General features: G+C 36.1%; 1 protein-coding gene across 1 annotated transcript in view; it reads left to right on the plus strand.

The window, feature by feature from the left end:
• ZNF438 (zinc finger protein 438) overlaps positions 1-17,242 on the plus strand; it is a 125,367-nt gene that overhangs the window by 11,784 nt on the left and 96,341 nt on the right. The window contains exon 2 of the mRNA XM_012803253.2: positions 11,076-11,133. The gene's annotated coding sequence lies outside the window, so the exon portion shown is untranslated. The remainder of the gene's footprint in view (positions 1-11,075; positions 11,134-17,242) is intronic.

Genomic DNA, 17,242 nt, shown 5'->3' on the forward strand with positions numbered 1-17,242 from the left:
TCTCCTGGCATTGCAAATGTAACATGACCAAAATGGAATCTTGTTCTTTCTCCCTGGTATGCTCATCCTCCAGCTTTCCTGATTTTAGATTATTTATGACCTCTGCAAGCCATTGGAGGTAGTTTGGCTTTTATTCAGAGTAAACGAGGGAGCCATAAGAGAATTTTGGGCCATGACTTCATTTAGGTCAGACCTTTTTTGAGAATAGACAATGAGGTGGAAGATTGAAGCAGAAAGACTGGTTGAGAGTCTCCTGAGGTAATTACAGTAGAAAATGGTAGTAGCTTGGACCAGGGTGGTAATAAGGGTGATGGTTAAGATATGGTATCTTTGATTTAATGCTTAAACACAGATATCCCTGAGAAGAGGAATGGATTGTATTTTCATGAAATTAATACCTTAGTGTGGTATTTTCTAAGAACTTCCAGGAAACAGGGTTTGGTGGATTAGAGTGAGGAGAGTAGCCAAAGCCCAAGAGCTACCTGGGATGTTAGTTAAAGGGATTCAGGCCAGAAAGGGGAGTAAAGCGAGGGACTATATATAGGAAAAGTAAGCAAGACATCTGATACAGCCAAGTCTTCCTCATAGTCTTGTCTGGGGCTAGCCCTGTCATGGTAAAACATTTGGCAAGGTAGATGGAACAAATAGCAGTCAGGAGACTTTCTGTCATTAAATAATATAAGCAAATCATTTTGCAGGCCATCAGGCCCTTAGTTGAAGTGCAGTGACTACTGACATTTAATGTGGGACAAATTTTTGTTGTACAAGATGGCCCCACACCTTGTAAGACACCTATGATCCCTGGTTCCTCACAGACTAGCAATAGCATGCTGCCAGTGTGAAGTTTAAGAAGTAACCTCCGACTGTTTCCAAACTCTCCATAGGAGTCAGATACATTCAACTGCAAACACCAGACTAAAACTTTTTTCTAATCTGAAAATTGTTTTCTGTAACATGAAGGCAAAAGACGATTACATGCCAGGCCCTCAAAGAAACTTGGATTATTGTTTCTAGTTTTGGGGGCTTTGACAGTATCCACAAGTACTTTAACATTAGCATGTATTTTTATTGCTGATGCACGAAGTAAATGTTTTTCTGTCCATTTTATAGACCTTAAATATTCTTAATTCTTTCTTAGAGGGTGTGAATGTCATAAGGCCATCTTTAAAGATACTGGAAAGGACACATGGTCTGGTTTCTCTCTTCCCACACTGTTATATAATATAAAGAAGGGTAAATTAAAGTGAACATGGAGTTTGTATGAAAGAGAGTTCCCTAGCTATATCTTAGCAAAGGGAGTGGGGGTAGAATTGGAAGAGGGAGGTTAATGTCTGATATTACCAGGTCTAGCTGGTATCAAGAACTAAATATTTTTTAAATCATGGTTTTGAAAAATAGTTGAAAATTAGTTCTAATATTCATCGTATTTCTGGTGAGTTGATAATTCAGAGCAAGGGAAAACTCACCTAGGGAAAAATGGACTGTTTTAAATATATAAAATGTAAGACTTATTCACAATGAAAAAGTGGCATAACAGAAAGGAGAAAATACTTGTATCAACTGTGACTAAGGTTATTATCTGTAATACCTGAAGAAGGAGTTCTTTTAGACTTAAAAAGAAAAGAGCCATCAAGATTTAGTATATAAGTAAACACAGTATTTTAGCAGATAATGAGTAATAAAAATGTGGGATTATGTTCACTTGTCACTGGTAATCAAAGAAATGCATTTTAAATCAACCTTGCGTTACCTCTTCTGTTTTCTCCAAAGTACTGAAAATGAAAAGAATTCCCAGTAATGGAGCCACTTTAAGGAACTGAGCTTTTACTCATTTACTATTTACTCTTAAGCGTTTCTTACGCTATAGCTATTCCCAGCCACTGCCCTTCCTTGAAGAGGCTGTGCGGTTTTCAATGTCCTATCCTTTGGGGTCTTTCCACTCTTCCTCTATGCCCCCTATTTACTATCTCTGTTCCTTGAGAATATCACTCAGATCCTGGGGGCATCACTACTGACTCAGCACTGCCTGAGCCCTCTCTGATTTGTGTTTGGCACTGCACTGCAGTCATGAGTGTATGAGTCAGCCCCTCCTGCTTGACTGGATGGTTCTTGAGGTTGGGATGGTCAGGTCCTGCCTCAGGGTCTGGCACACAGTAGTTGTTCAATAAATGTCAAACTAAATTATTGAACTTTGGTGAATGTTTTAATGAACTGCAGTATGTCAAGGTGATGAAATAACATGGTTGGGGAAAGTATAATTATGCATGTAATTTATGACAGAATTTTGTAACCAAACACAAAATCGTTCATTCAGTATAATTTCAATTAACATTTGAAAAGTAGTATGCAGAAAATGAATTTTTAAAAAATTTTACATTGCAGATTTTTTTTTCTTTATTACAGTCTTTGTGATAAAATACATAATTTTAAAAATCAGCTGGCAGACTTAATCTCTACCTCCTCTCATCAAAGACCAATGCTATTTGTCCAGTTATTTGGTTTAACAATTGGAAGATAGGATGGGCCTCCCCAAAATGTGGGCTAAGAAGCCATTGCAGTGTTCTAGACAAGAGGCAAAGCTTAAATCAGAGCAGTGATAACAGAAATGGGTGGGAGGGAATATATTTGTCTATGTAGACTTGATGTCAGAGGTGTGTGGAAGTAGACAAGAAATTACAAGAATTCACCAGGTTATGGATGAGATAGGTTCTGTAGCTTTGTTCTTAAGTTGAATTTGTATGTAACTCAAAAAAAGTACATTTATCTGTTACGGTAATTTAAGCTTCCATTTGTAAGTGTGAGTCTTTCATTGGTTGGATGTTTGCACCTAGAGGACTACCTGTATAGATCAGTGTTTCTCAAATTTTAATGTGTATGTGAATTGCATGAAGAGTTTGTTGAAAAGTAGATTCTGATTCAGTAGGTCTTGGGTGGGGCCTGAGACTGCACTTCTAGCAAGCTCCAATGTATGTGATGCCAGTCGTACTGATCAATAATCCAGTTTTTAAATAGCAGGGGTGAGATAACTTGGATGTGAGGCTCCAGTGACTAGATGATAATGTCATTGTCTGAAGTGGGGAGCACAGGAGAAAAGAAAGGTTGGAGAGAATCTGGATCATGAGGTGAAGTCCTTGTGGGACATTTGGGTATAAAATTATAGACAGCTGGAAATTTGGATATTAAGCTCAAGAGAAAAATCAGGTCTAGAGATACAAATTTGAGAAGCAGCATTTGATTGCTAGATAGCACGTCTTTTCCCCCTCAGGCATGGCAGCCCAGAGGGTGGGACAGGCCACTAGAATTCAGCATGAGCCTGGCAGTGCTCCTATAAGGGGCATGAGGAGGTGGCACCCAAGCCGGGCCAGCACCACCCAACATCCCTATGAACAATCTCTAGGTATAAATTCAGAAGTAGGTAAGTCTTCTTTGGAAAACTGCCTTGGTAATGATCATAGAACAGGTTAAATAGCCCATAAATCAGGTTAAAAGGCATTGAATGCCTTTTCTTATGAAAATTTATTCATATAAATAAGTATACCTTAAGCATCTTTAGAATGCCAGGCACTCTTCTAAGCTCTATTAAAATAATAAATAATAAAATGAATCCCTGACACAATGGAGCTTATAGGGGAGATGGACAGAGTGATTACAGTACAAGTGCGGTTATAGAGAAGTGCAGTGTAATGGGAGAGCACACTGGTCAGGCACATGTTACTCAGTGTGAAGGTAAGAGATGACCTTCCTGAGGAAGAGTGTTTAAGCTGAGACAATGAGAGGGCCAGACCAGCGCCATTTTGTTGTTTACTGCCTAAGTTCTGTTCCTCATTTTGAGTCCCCACCGCCATCTTAAATAATAAGTTTCAGCTTCCCCCAAACCCAGGCTTTTCCCCAAAATCAATCCTCCCGATCAGCCAATCAGGAGTGTACCCCACCCTCTTGCTCCATACCACTCCAGGCCCCCCACCCTTACCCTTGTTGCTCCATACCACCCTGGACCCCTAGTTAATGAAATCCCCCACCCCTCAGCCCGTACCAATCCAGAGCCTCCCCGTACTGCTGTAATCACCAATCACCAATCAAAAATGTACCCCACCCTTCTTGCTTTCTGTACCCTATAAAACTTTCCAGACCCCTGGGTTTGGGGCTCTTCCTCGGCTTGCATGACAAAAGAGTCCTGGCCTGGGCTAGAATAAAGCTCACCTCTTGCTTTTTACATCGGAGTGTTTGCTGGGGGTTACTTGGGGAAATTTCGGGCACAACAAGAAGAAGGCTGAGTGGAGCTAGCCTACAAAAAGGAGAAAGGCATGACAGAAAGATGTGGAGGGGAGAAAGCCTTCAGCTTGGAGAAGTTCAGTGGTGGCTGCACAATGGAGTGTGGGCAATGGGGAATATGAGAGATGATTTCAGAGAGGTGAACAGAGCCCTAACTAGGCCCTTTCCCCTGGGACTTGGTAGAGGTGGGAGGGAGAAAATGATGTATTTTCCAAAGGAAAGGCTGTTGTTTTGCTTTGGTGTAGTTCAAACAATAGTCTTAGGCATCTGGTTTCACAAGGCTTTTTATGGACTGGCCTAATAATGGAATGACTCGTAGTAACATTCTTTCTATAGGAAAAATGTTTTGGGCTTCAAAACTTTTATAATTTAGCTTTCAACCCCCCCCCCCATTTGGTAACTGCTTGGTTAAGAATATAATTCTCGTGCCTTTTGTTATACTTGCTAAAATTGTGCTTTCTCTGGTGTTTATCTATGTTTCTACAGTGTTGATTTTCCACCTTCTGATATGAATCAAAGGTATCATTCCACAGATGTGGTTGAAATGTTGTTTTCTTTTCTTGACCACATTTAGAAAATGTATGGAAGTAAATATATAAATCTATTTTTGTAAATTGTTTGGTTTTCAAAGTGTTTGTTCTTCAAAGTTAAGGATTCCGTTTGTAAATTGTATTGTGGTATAGTATGTTATACATCATGAAAGTATGAAAAACATGAAATGGACTTGAAATTTGTTATAAACACAAAGAGATCTGTGTGGTTTCACTATTGAAGTTAGTGGAATGCAGAAGGTAAATAATGAAAGGATAAAATACTTAGCTTTTAAAAATACTTTCATCAATCATTATCATCTTCTTTACTAGCCATAATTATCATTGAAATACTTGACTTTTTTTTTTTTTTTTTTTTTTTTTTTGAGACAGAGACTTTTGTACCCTGGATAGAATGCTGTGGTGTAATAGCTCACAGCACCCTCAAACTTTTTGGTTAAAGTGATCCTCTTGCTTCAGCCTCCCAGGAGTTGGGACTACAGGCACCTGCTACAATGCCTGGCTCGTTTTTCTGTTTTTAGTTAGGCTGGTCTCGAACTCCTGAGCTTAAACAATCCATCTGCCTCAGCCTCCCAAAATGCTAGGATTACAGGTGAGAGCCCCCACACCCAGCAAAATACCTGATTTTTTTTTTAAGCAGGAAAGAGTTGTTAGGGCAAGGCCCTTTGCAAAAAAAGATCTATATGAGCTTCATTTTATTTAGTAAATGGAACTTTAGGCTCAGACTTTCAAGTTCCTACATCTCCAACATGCAAAGTTAATTTTATTCACATACATCTCAGTGAAAGTATCTATCGGTTAGAACACTTTCAGCTAGCAAGTAACAGAAGACCCAACTCAAAGTGGCTTGAGTAATATGTACATTTTACTGTTTACTATAACTAGAAATCTGGAAGAAAGTTAGTTTTATAGTTGGGTCATACAGCAGCTAACTTCTGTCATCAGACTCTTTGGCTCTTTCTGTCTTGGCATTCTATCTTCCTGAAAGAGTTGGCTTTTGTCCGAAGACTTTTCCCCTCCTGATCTCAAGATGGCAGCTTTAGCTCTAAGAATTACGTCTTCATATCCGTGTAACCAGGACATAAGAAAAGAATCTCCTTTGTCTCTTTTTTTAAGAGTGAAGAAAAATTTCTTAGAAGCCTCATAAAAGACATAACCTCACTAGCTAGCATTGCAAATCCTGTGTTTGGCTTAGACTAGTCAATATTCATGGCTTTCCACTACTCCCAGCGTGAATAAATTAGGATTCTGTTATCTAAAAAGAAGGGAAGACTGAGTAGGCAACACCTGGCCTTTGCCATAACTTCCAAGGTCAGTTTCTTTGCCTGGGCTCTTAATCCTTTCTGTCTCTTAGGAGACCTTATTCTAGTAATCATTTCTTCTTGGCTGTGTTTTCAATCTCTCTCTTCTCATTCTCTTTCTTTAAGCTTATTGAAGGAAGAGTCTACATATGCTATCTCATTTTGTTCTTCCTGCTTATTTCTTAAATTCCCTGCAATCTGAATTCTGCTTCTCCCAATAATAAACCTCCCTTTCTGTCATCATCAGTGACATCATCAAATCCTTCGTCCTTTCTTTCATTTTCTTGGCTTTTCTTTCTTGTTTTCTGTTATTTCATTTGTTTGTACTTTATTGTTTCCTTCCATCTGCTTGCTTTCATTTAGTTTGCCTTTCTTTTTCTATGTTTTATTTTTTTCAGGTGGATAGTTAGGCTATTGATCTGAGATCTTTCTTTTTTAAAAATATGCATTTATAGGTACAAAATTAAAAATTTAAATTTAGTATTTTTAAACTATTAAAAATAATATGCATTTATAGGTACAAAATTCTTTGTAAGCACTACTTTCTTTAGCTGCATCTCGTGTTATGTTGTGTTTTAGTTTTTGTTTGTCTCAAGGTATTATCTATCTATATTCTTTCTGATTTCTTCTTTGACCTAATGGTTATTTAGGAGTGTGTTTTTCCCCCATATTTGTGAATTTCCCACAAATTCCTTCTGTTACTGATTCCTAATTATATTCTCTTGTTTTCAGAGAACACTCTGCCTAATTAATTTAATTCCTTTAAATTATTAAGGGATATTTGCCTAGCATATATGGTCTGTTTTAGAGAATGTTTCATGTACTTAAGAATAATGTGTATTATGTTCTTGGGTTGAGTATTGTATAGTCTGTAAATCTAGTTGTCTTATACTGTTTAGATCTTCTGTGTCCTTGTTGATTTTCTTCCTGGTTATTCTGTCAGTATTGAAAGAAGCTATTGAAGTCTCCAGTTTTTGAATTGTCTCTTTATCCTTTCAGGTTTTTTTTGGTCTCTGCTGTTAGGTGCATATATACTTATAACTGTTTTATGTTACTAGTGACTTAACCCTTTTACCATTATGAAGAATCTCTCTTTATATTTTTATTTTTGTCTGATTCTTTCATGGTTGCTGTTTCAGTGATACTTTCAACCTGTTTGTATCAGTGAATCTAAAGCGGGTCTCCTATAGACAATGTATAGTTCTTTTTTTAAACTTTATAAACAAAATACAATCTGATAATTTCTTTGGATTGGATTGATTGATCTGTTCACATTTAATGTAATCACTGATAATGGTTGGATTTCTGTCTGCCATTTTGACTTTCTCCTGTCAGAATGTCTTTTTGTTCTTGTCTTTTTTGTTCTGCTTTTCTTTCTTTACTCTTTTCTTTTAAATTAAATGGTATCTTCTAGTATACATTATAATTCCTTTAATAATTTTTATATCAAATATTTTGAATTATTTTCTTAGTGGTTGTTGTAAAGTTTACAACATACAGTTAATTTACCAGTATCTACTGATTTATATCTGCAGAATAAACTTCCCTTCTCTAAAGCTCTACTTATGTCCCCCTTTTAATGCTATTATATACATTATGTCTGTGTATGTTAGAAACCAAATAATATGCTGTTATAATTTTTACTTTATTATATAATCTTAAATTTTTGAAGAAGCTGAGAGGAGAATGAGTACATATTTGTAGTTGTATTGACCTTTTCATTTTTCATTTTCTTTATACAGGTGGATTTGAGTTAGCTCTAGTGTCATTTCCATATATTCTTGTGGATTCGAGTTAGCTCTTCTGTCATTTTCTTATTTCAATGGACTTTGTTCTCATCTGCTTTTTCTGTACTGTTACTGTCAAAATATTTAATGATGAATGTTATTAGCCTAGAAATACACTTATATCTATAATGTTTTATTGAATTAATTTTCAAATCACTTAAGAGAAAAAAAGAGGAGGAAGGATGCAATTACAGTGGTTATAATTATGTACAAAATACCTTTACTGGCACTCTTTTTTTTTTTTTTTAATGGCTTATAATTACTGTTTGGTGTCATTTGCTTTCAGCTTGAAGAACTTCTTTAGTATTTCTTGTGAAGTAAATATTCAATAAGCAAATTCTATGATTTTTGTTTTTCTGAGATGTCTTGATTTCACCTTCATTTTATGAAGAGAATAGTGTTACTGGATATAAGATTCATCATTCACAATTGTCTACTTTTAGGACTTTGAATATTCTTCTACCTTCTGGCCTTCTTTGCTTCTGATGAGAAATCAGCTTTTTAAGGCTTTTTAATAAGGTTATTATTGGGGTTTCCTTATATTTGACAAGTCTTTTTTTCCCCCTTTTTCTGCTTTCAAGATTTTCTTTGTCTTTGGCTGTCACCATTTTGACTAGGTATGTGTTTGAGTGTGTCTCTTTGTGTTTATCCAGTTTGGAGTTTATTGAGCTTGTTGGATGTACATATTAATAATGTTTTCCATGAAATTTGGGAAGATTTCAACCATTTTTTAAAAAATATTTTTCTATTTCACTCTTTTTTCTCCTAAAGATGTATGTCTTAGTCCATTTTTGTTATTATAACCATCAACTAAGTAAGTTATGAAGAAAATAAATTTAATAGTTATGGAGGCTGGGAATTCTAAGAGTATGGAGCTGGCCTCTGGGTAAGAGCCTTCTTGCTGGTAGGGGCTCTGTGCACAGGGCATCACATGGTGAGGGGGCACAAGAGTGAAAGCCAAACTGGTTTTTATAACACAATGACTCTCATGATGACTCACTCCTTTGATAATCCATTAGTCCATGAGTGGATTCTTTTTTTTTTTTTTTTTTTTTTTGAGACAGAGTCTCAAGCTGTCACCCTGGGTAGAGTCACAGCTCACAGCAACCTCAAGCTCTTGGGCTCAAGCAATTCCTTGCTTGCCTCAGCTTCCCAAGTAGTTGGGACCACAGGTGCCCAGCACAATGCCCAGCTACTTTTTTTTGTTGTGGTGGTTGTCATTGTTGTTTTAGCTGGCCTGGACCAGGTTTGAACCCGCCAGCCTCAGTGTATGTGGCTGGCGTCCTACCCACTGAGCTACAGATGCCACCCCATGCATAGATTCGTAAAGGTCCCACTTCTCAGCACTACTGCATTGGGGTCCAGGTTTCCATTGCATGAATTTTGGGAGCACTCATGCATACCATAGCTATCTCCCACTTTTCTCTGAAGATCTCATTTTTCTTCATTCTTTTTTCTCTCTGTTCTTCAAATTGCAAATTATTATTGATCTATCCTAAGCTCTTTGATTCTTCTGTCTTTTCGAATCAATTGTTGAGTTCTTCTGAGCAATTTTTCCATTTCATTTTTTGTATTTTTCAATTCCAAAATTTCAATTTGTTTCTTCTTTAATGATTTTTCTTTATTGATGCTATATATTTTTTATTTGATGAAACATTGTGATCATACTTTAATTTTTTATACATTATGCAGCACATGATTATATATTAAATAAGATATCCTAAAATGGAAACACACATAAAACAAAGTTATGTGTGGTCAGTTAATGAAAATGTGACCCTAGGCTCTCAGGAACCTAACCCTGTATTTCTCCTAGGAGCAATAGTTTGTACTTGCTAATTCAGTGTCCATGGTGACTTTATAGAACTCAACCTCTGTGAGTAACAAGAACACACTGTAATTTTATCTTTGTTGATCTTTTTAACTGAATTTAAATGGCAATTCCAGCAACGTCAGATGTTTCATGTTGTACATAGTGAACTTCCAAATGCTTTACTTTGATTTCATGAATTAGATGAAATAATCAAACAATTATTGGAATTAACTGATTTTTTTCTGTTTGCTGTATCTCCTTTCACTGATAAAAAGATGGCATCATTTAAGTGTGAGTTTTTTCTACTGATGGTGTGAATAAACTAACAGCTATCACTTTACCTGGACTGTGTAAATAAGACTTATTTGGAATCAGAACTGAGCAAGATAAAATAAAAAATCATTTGATCTAGATGAAAAGTCATGCTTTGTAGAATACTATGTAAAGCGCCTTCTCCTTCTGCTTTTGTTAAATTGCTGTCTTCGAGCTTGGCACGGCAGAGGCAGCAACACTGAGTATTTCTTCTGTGTTAGAAGACTGGAGGAGTTAGCTGTCCCTAGCTGCTCCTGTCTGAGCGTCCTTCCTTTTTCTGCAGGTGGGCTGGGTGCTGTCTTTGAGAGTGAGGCATCCGTTACAGTGCATCTAGAGATAGATATTACTGTTACTAATAGGTATCCTTCGGGTTTAACCACACATTAAATTGACAGCTGACTTCATTGTACATGCATCTCATACACAGCTTGATGAGATCATGGCAGAGCCTGAAAGTACAAATTAGTCTCAGCTTATTTTAATGCTACCTTAAAAAAAATCATTAGAAAATGAAAATTCCAGGACAGACGGTAAATTAGTGGGACACTGAGAGACAACAGGCATCAATCGGGACTGTCTCAGGCAAACTGACACACATGGACACTTTACCAGACATGTATCCTTTCAAAAATCTTCTAATCCCAAAATCTTAATTACTGTTTTCCTGTCAAAAAGCTGTGCCCTGAAAATGACTTGTTTGTGACTGTTTAGTAATTTCCACAACATTATGCACGTGGAAAAGAATGTGAAACGTTCTTCTTAGCCAGTTTTATTCATTGTGGCATTTCTTTTTTTTTTTTTTTTAGTATCTTCTATTTGTCCTAAAACTTTTATTAAATTTTGCATGCTTTCATTTTTAAAGACATGTAATCAGCTATTGAATTATTTTCCCTTAAATTAGTTCTTTTGTTATCTTAATAAAATTATATAGTAATTTACAAATGAAGGTTGAAAATGAAGGAAAAGCAGCTTTTACATATATTTGGTAAAAATGGATTATCTGAATATGAGTATAATATTATTTTATATTCTATTACAGAATAAATTGAAGGATTTACCATACATCTTAACGAGTCTTCAGGAACCTTGGGAAATATGTAAGTGACAAGCATTTTTTAAAGAGAGAGTTCTGAGACATTAAGTAATTTGACCTCATTGGTTTCTGACAAAGTAGGCAGTGAGACATATCTTACTTAGTGAATTACCTCTTTATCTTTTCAATAAAATATTAGTAGAAATATCAAGTTTACAAGAATCTTCATGTAACATTTCCATAATACTTAATAAATCATACTTTCCAGGGAATTTTAGGTTTATTTTCTATAATAATTGTAACGAAGACATTGTTAATAACACAGTAGTGTGTCCTATAGCAAAACTTGAAGCATTAAAAGAATTCATTAAATGCAATATAGTACTTTGGTTTGTACTTAGGAACTGAAGAAGGACATTAGCAAAAAAACAAGTGAAATGTGAATAAAGTTTATAGTAAAGTTAATTGCTTGGTTTTGACAAATGTGCTGTAGTTATGTAAGATACTAACTTTATGGAAAACTGGGTCAAGGGTATACAGGAATGCTGTACTATCTTTGTAACTATTTGGTAAATCTAAAATTATTCCAAAATAAAAGTATTTAAAGCAAAAGAATCAAATTATTGATTTGAAAAGTATAGTTTAGAAGTTGCTTTTCTGTGAAGTAAAAATCACAATTGCTGATTATCTTAAAAAGTCTAGGTTCCATGTTTTAAAAGTATTTTTGAATTTGGGATTTCATTTTTTTGAACATTGGTACGGTGTTTGTAAATATTTTCTCGTACTTAGTTACAGATTTTCTCTTTGCTTCTTTAGGCTGCTTTAGTATTCTCTGGTAGTTTTGTATAGTACTTTGAATTAAATAGGACCTTTAAATGGTTCCTAGTACACTGCTATTTCTTTTTCTTTTCTTTAGTGTAATGTGTACTGACAAAAGGGCCAATGATGTGACTTCGTTGTTTGGAGTTAAGACCCTGTTAGTGTAGTTTTGTTAAGTCATATACCCCCTTAAGCTTCTAGGTCAAGTACTAGACACAGTTGATGTGTTGTTCAGTGAGTATGAATAACAGTGAACATAACTCTTACATAGCCATTTCTGTAATTGATCTAAAATGATACAGAATTGATTGCTGTCAAATAATAGAAATTCTCAGTTTCCAGCATGACTCTTGCTTTTCTATAAATATTAAAAGAACTCTGTCACTTGCTGAAACTATTATGTAATTTTTCATTAGTAAAAATAAAATAGCCTGCTGGTCTTATGAATGATTTCCTGCTTTTGTTACTGACTTTATTTAAAGACTTTAGTCATAAAATTTCATAAAGGGAAATAAAAATATACTTAAAGGATATGGACATTTAAAACAACAAAACATGCCTAAATAACTCTTGTAGAATAATCATCGGGCTTGGAGATTTCTGTTTCACTTGATAATCTTTTAGAAGTGATATTAGAAGTAATCTCATGTTAATAGATTTACAGCTTTACTTCTTAGTTATTTAACATGACTGTGCTAACTTTGGTGGAAAAGTTCAGAAAAGGAGAGGATAGTTTTTTCAGGCTAAGTTTAAATTCCATTGATCATGTAATAGTTCATACAAAACAAACAAAATAAAACTTTTATTCTGTTCTAGAAGAGCACTAAAAGTATTGTTTTTAGGGATATTCTTACCATTCAGGTGGCTACATTTTGTGGTCATAAAAGTATAAATAAGAATGGCAAATGCATGTATATTGAACATTTTCTAAATACCAGCCCCTTTACTTAAATTATGTGATTTAATCTTCACAACCTATGGGATAGGTTGGAATTCTGTTTACAGTTAAGGCTGGGAGGGTAACAGTTATCTCCAGCCTAACCCTCGGACTGGAGGACAGCAAGAACAAGTGCCCACTGTGTGCAGTACCTATAGTTCCTTTCTTAATGTTAGCTGCTTCCAGGAAATGCTAACACATTTCCATGGACACATGGTAAACTTCGGATTACTTCACCTTTTCTGGGTAATGTTTGGTCAATATTTGGTCATACCAAATATGACCCAGAGCAGATCAGGGTGACTAGCCTAGAGTAAGGTCTTACGCATTCTCTAATCTTGATCTGACTCATTCTACAGTCCTCTTTCCTGTCACTTGTCTGTCACCTGATGAATTGCCAAACACTCACTTATGTGCTTCACTGAGCACAAACCAAGAACTTTTGGCAGCTCTGAGAAACATGCTCTCAACTAACCTCCTGGTCAGTGTTGGACAACTATTAATTCCTAGTAGTTTTGAGAGCTTTGATCCAGAAACTAGGACACACCCGAGACCAGGAATAGTTGAAATGCAGCTATCCAGACTCAGTTGTTCAGAAGTCAGAAATGAAAGCAGCACATGACTCCAAAAGGTGGTTTTTGAAGAGGGCTATGATGGTTGTCTTTGGACTTCAGTAGTTGTAGACACACAATAATTCAATTTATTTCTGAAGAAGGGTCATAAAAATCTCTTTTGCTGCCTTCTCTAAATGGCCTCCAAAAGACGACCTTTTTCAGGACTTAGTCTTTGTCCTTCCATTTTTATTTTCTACAAGATCTCATGTGATCTCTTGCTTTATATTCCACCTATTCCAAATTTATTTATTTACCTTGATCTCGCTCATGAGCTCTAGACTCATATTTATGTGATTTAAATACCTACATTTGAAGGTATAATAAACATTTCAAATCTCATATGCCTAAAATAGAACTTGAACTCTTCTCTCAAAATCTACCCCCTTCCTCTTTATCTTCATTGTTCAGGCCAAAAACCGAAGGTCATCTGTGACTTTTTCTTTCATACCTGACATCCTGTCCATTAATAAGGCCTTTATGCCTTCTTTTCAATGTATATCCCAAACCACCCTTGTCCCCCCACTCCTTACACCTACTACCCTACTACCCCAAGTCCCCATTATGTTGCCCAGATAGTAGAAGTGGTGATCTAACTAACTTTCCTTATCTCCTCCTATAAGTCCCCAGTCAGTTCTTCATTTAGGAATGAAAATTTTCTTCTTAAAATGTTGAACAGCTTCTCTCATTCTCTGTTCAGAACCCTTCAGTGGCTGCCAGTAATATTCAAGATAAAACCATAACTCTCACCATGTCATACCAGGCCTGCTCACTTGATCTCCTGCCACTCTCTCCAGCCACACTAGCCTTCCTGCCGTTCCTTAGATACTCCAAGTCCATTTGTAATCAGCTAATTTCTACCCCCTTCTGTGACTCCACACCCTCACACCAATTAGTCCAGCAAACACATTGAGCTCCTTTGTAAGACAGTGAGTTCTCCATCACTGATAGTACAAATAGAGGCTGATCAATCTCATGCAGGGATGCTATGGAGGGAAAATGTGCTGAAGTAGAGAGAAGAAAGAGTTGATTTCCAGTCTTCTCAATTCTGAGATTGTATCAGCCTTTAGAATCTTCTGTTTTCAGAAGCAGTTCTTAGAGTCCTCCTTTGCATGTTGGGAGCTTTCTCCAGTAAAGTTTCTAGCATTTTGAGATGAGAGTTTCTGATGGCTCAGGAGAAACAAGAGATGCTATTAAGGTTGATTTCCAGTCTGATTGGCCAAAGTCTTAATCTAAGGAATTTACTTGGCGGCATTTTTCTCTCTCATTTTTTATTTTTCATTATTTCTATTGATTTTTTTTCTATGCAGATTCCCTAATAGTGAAAAAAAGTTCACTGAGTTTCAGAATAAAATAGCATGCTACTTGGAAATAGCCTTTGCTCAGAGTTTGTAAGAAATGGAAAATTCAACTCACTCCTACCCTATGCAAGAAACTCCTTGAGACCATAAGCAACTGTATTTTGAGTGTTTCATTTGAAGGCTAGGCAGCTATTCCCTTATTGTCTCTTAGAGAAGGCAAAAAATGTGATTTAAATAACAGAGAACTTTATGTTGTAAGTTGACTGCTGAACTATGGTACTTGGAATTAATAATACAGGAAAGAATGATTTTCAGGGTCTGAAAGTACTTCGTATTTATCACTTCTGAAAGGAAGCACATAAGTAATAGGATGACACATTCAACAATTGATTCTGGTGTATCACAGTTTCCTTCAGCAGCTTGGCCTGCCCCACCCTGGCGTGTGGCTGAGACAGGACAGGAGTCATTGTTCTGATGACAGTGTTCTGACTATTCAAGAAAGGTCTGAACTCTTTAGTGTGTCATCAACTTGAATCTCTTGGTGTTTCTGTATTTTCTCTGGGTTTCTGGCTTTGCTGTCTGTCTCTGTCCTTTAGATTTGACTCCTCCTTCTTCCTGATGATTATCTTGACTTCGCACAAACAAACTGCAGCAGTGACCCACCGCATCCAGGTTGGATTATCTTCTATATTGATATTTCTATCTGGGCTTGAGTGAGGGACCCTCCTAGGAGGAGAGATAAATAGTAGTACCTCCTTGATTATAAAGGTAATGTAAGCTTTGAACATGTGTCATGATTCTTGATCTCTTCCTATAAACTTGGGATTAACTTTTTGCATACAGCCTTAGCAGAAGACTAATGTACTCACACACCTATTAAACAGAAGTAATAAATGCAGAGAGGAAAAAAGAAATTCTCGAATGTAGTATACTCTTCTGAGTCATACAGCTGCTTAGAACAAATCTGAGTACCAAGAATAAAGTAAAAGGCCCACATATGATGTTATAATAGAAAGTTCAGGCCTGGGCGGCACCTGCGGCTCAAAGGAGTAAGGTGCAGGCTTAATATGCTGGAGGTGGCGGGTTCAAACTCAGCCCTGGCCAAAAACTACAAAAAAAAAAAAAAAAGTTCAGGCCTTAAAATGGTATGTTTGGTTCACTTAGAGCCTCTTTATTTACTCTCCTCTGAATGATAATAGCAAACACGTAAATAGCATTTACCATGTTGTAAGTGTCTTATTTATTTTAGCTAATTTAATCCTCACAGCAACCCTGTGAGGTATGTACTATGATAATAGTCCCCATTTAACACATGAGTAGGTTAAATCGTGGACAAGTTAAGTTTTGGCCCAGAGTTATAGAGCTTCTTGTATCAGAGCTGAGATTCAAATCCAACCACATAACCACCTGCTATATTGACCCTTCAGTTCCCTAATTCATAATTTTAAGAAGCCTGGTTTTTCAGAGCAGAGCAGGTTAGAAATTACCAATGTAAAGGAGAGTTTGGTGACTTAAGATTCCCACTTTAATGTATGTCTTTTAATGAAATAATTATTAGGAGAGTTCTATACAGTGTTAACAGTTATAATAGTAAAATAATTGAAAACAATAGAGAAGTTAAATAATTGCATAAAGGATTAAATAAACTAGGGCACTGCTTTTCAAACTTTTATGTGTATACAGATCATTTAGAATCTTGTTAAAATGTATATTTAGTTCAGTAGGTTCATGGTATAGCCCAGATTCTACATTTCTAACAAGTTTGGGGGTAATTCCGATGCAAGCAAATCCATGGATCCCACTCTGAGAAGCAAAGAATTTCAGGATACTCACATTATGTTTGTTAAGAACAGGTCCAGGACTAGAGAGGCGAATGGGTCCAGGACCACTGATCTTATTCTACTTTGGTCCCTGATTAAGAATCATGTTCTTAAAGACTATTCAGTGACTTTAGGTTACGCTTATAGCATAATTAAAAGGAAATTAGAGAATGCTATCTGTACTGTTATTCCAGTTTAAATTAAGAAATTGTATGTGTGTGTGCATACTAGCATAACTTAAGAGAGATTATGGGTTGGGTTCTGGACCACCATGATAAAGTGAATATTGCAAATGAGTCATATGCTTGTTTTGGTTTCCCAGTGCATATAAAACTTATATTTACACTATACGTAGTCTACTATTATGTCAAAACCTTAATGTACATACCTTAATAAAACTATTATACTGCTAAAAAATGCTGACAATTGTCTGATCCCTCAGTGAGTTGTAATCTTTTTGCAGGTGTAGGGTCTTGCCTAGATGTTGGTGACTGCCGACTCATCAGGGTGGTGGTTGCTGATAGTTGGAGTGATTATGGCAATTTCTTAAAATAAGACAAAAGTGAAGTTTGCTGCATTGATGGACCTCAATGCAGAAAGATTTCTCTGTAATGTGCAATACTGTTTGATAACATTTTATCTATAATAGAACTGCTTTCAAAATTGAGGGGCTCCTTTATTAATT

This window comes from Otolemur garnettii, unplaced genomic scaffold (genome assembly GCF_000181295.1).
Source record: "Otolemur garnettii isolate 467f Iridium unplaced genomic scaffold, OtoGar3 scaffold00019, whole genome shotgun sequence".
Classification (NCBI taxonomy): Eukaryota; Metazoa; Chordata; class Mammalia; order Primates; family Galagidae; genus Otolemur; species Otolemur garnettii.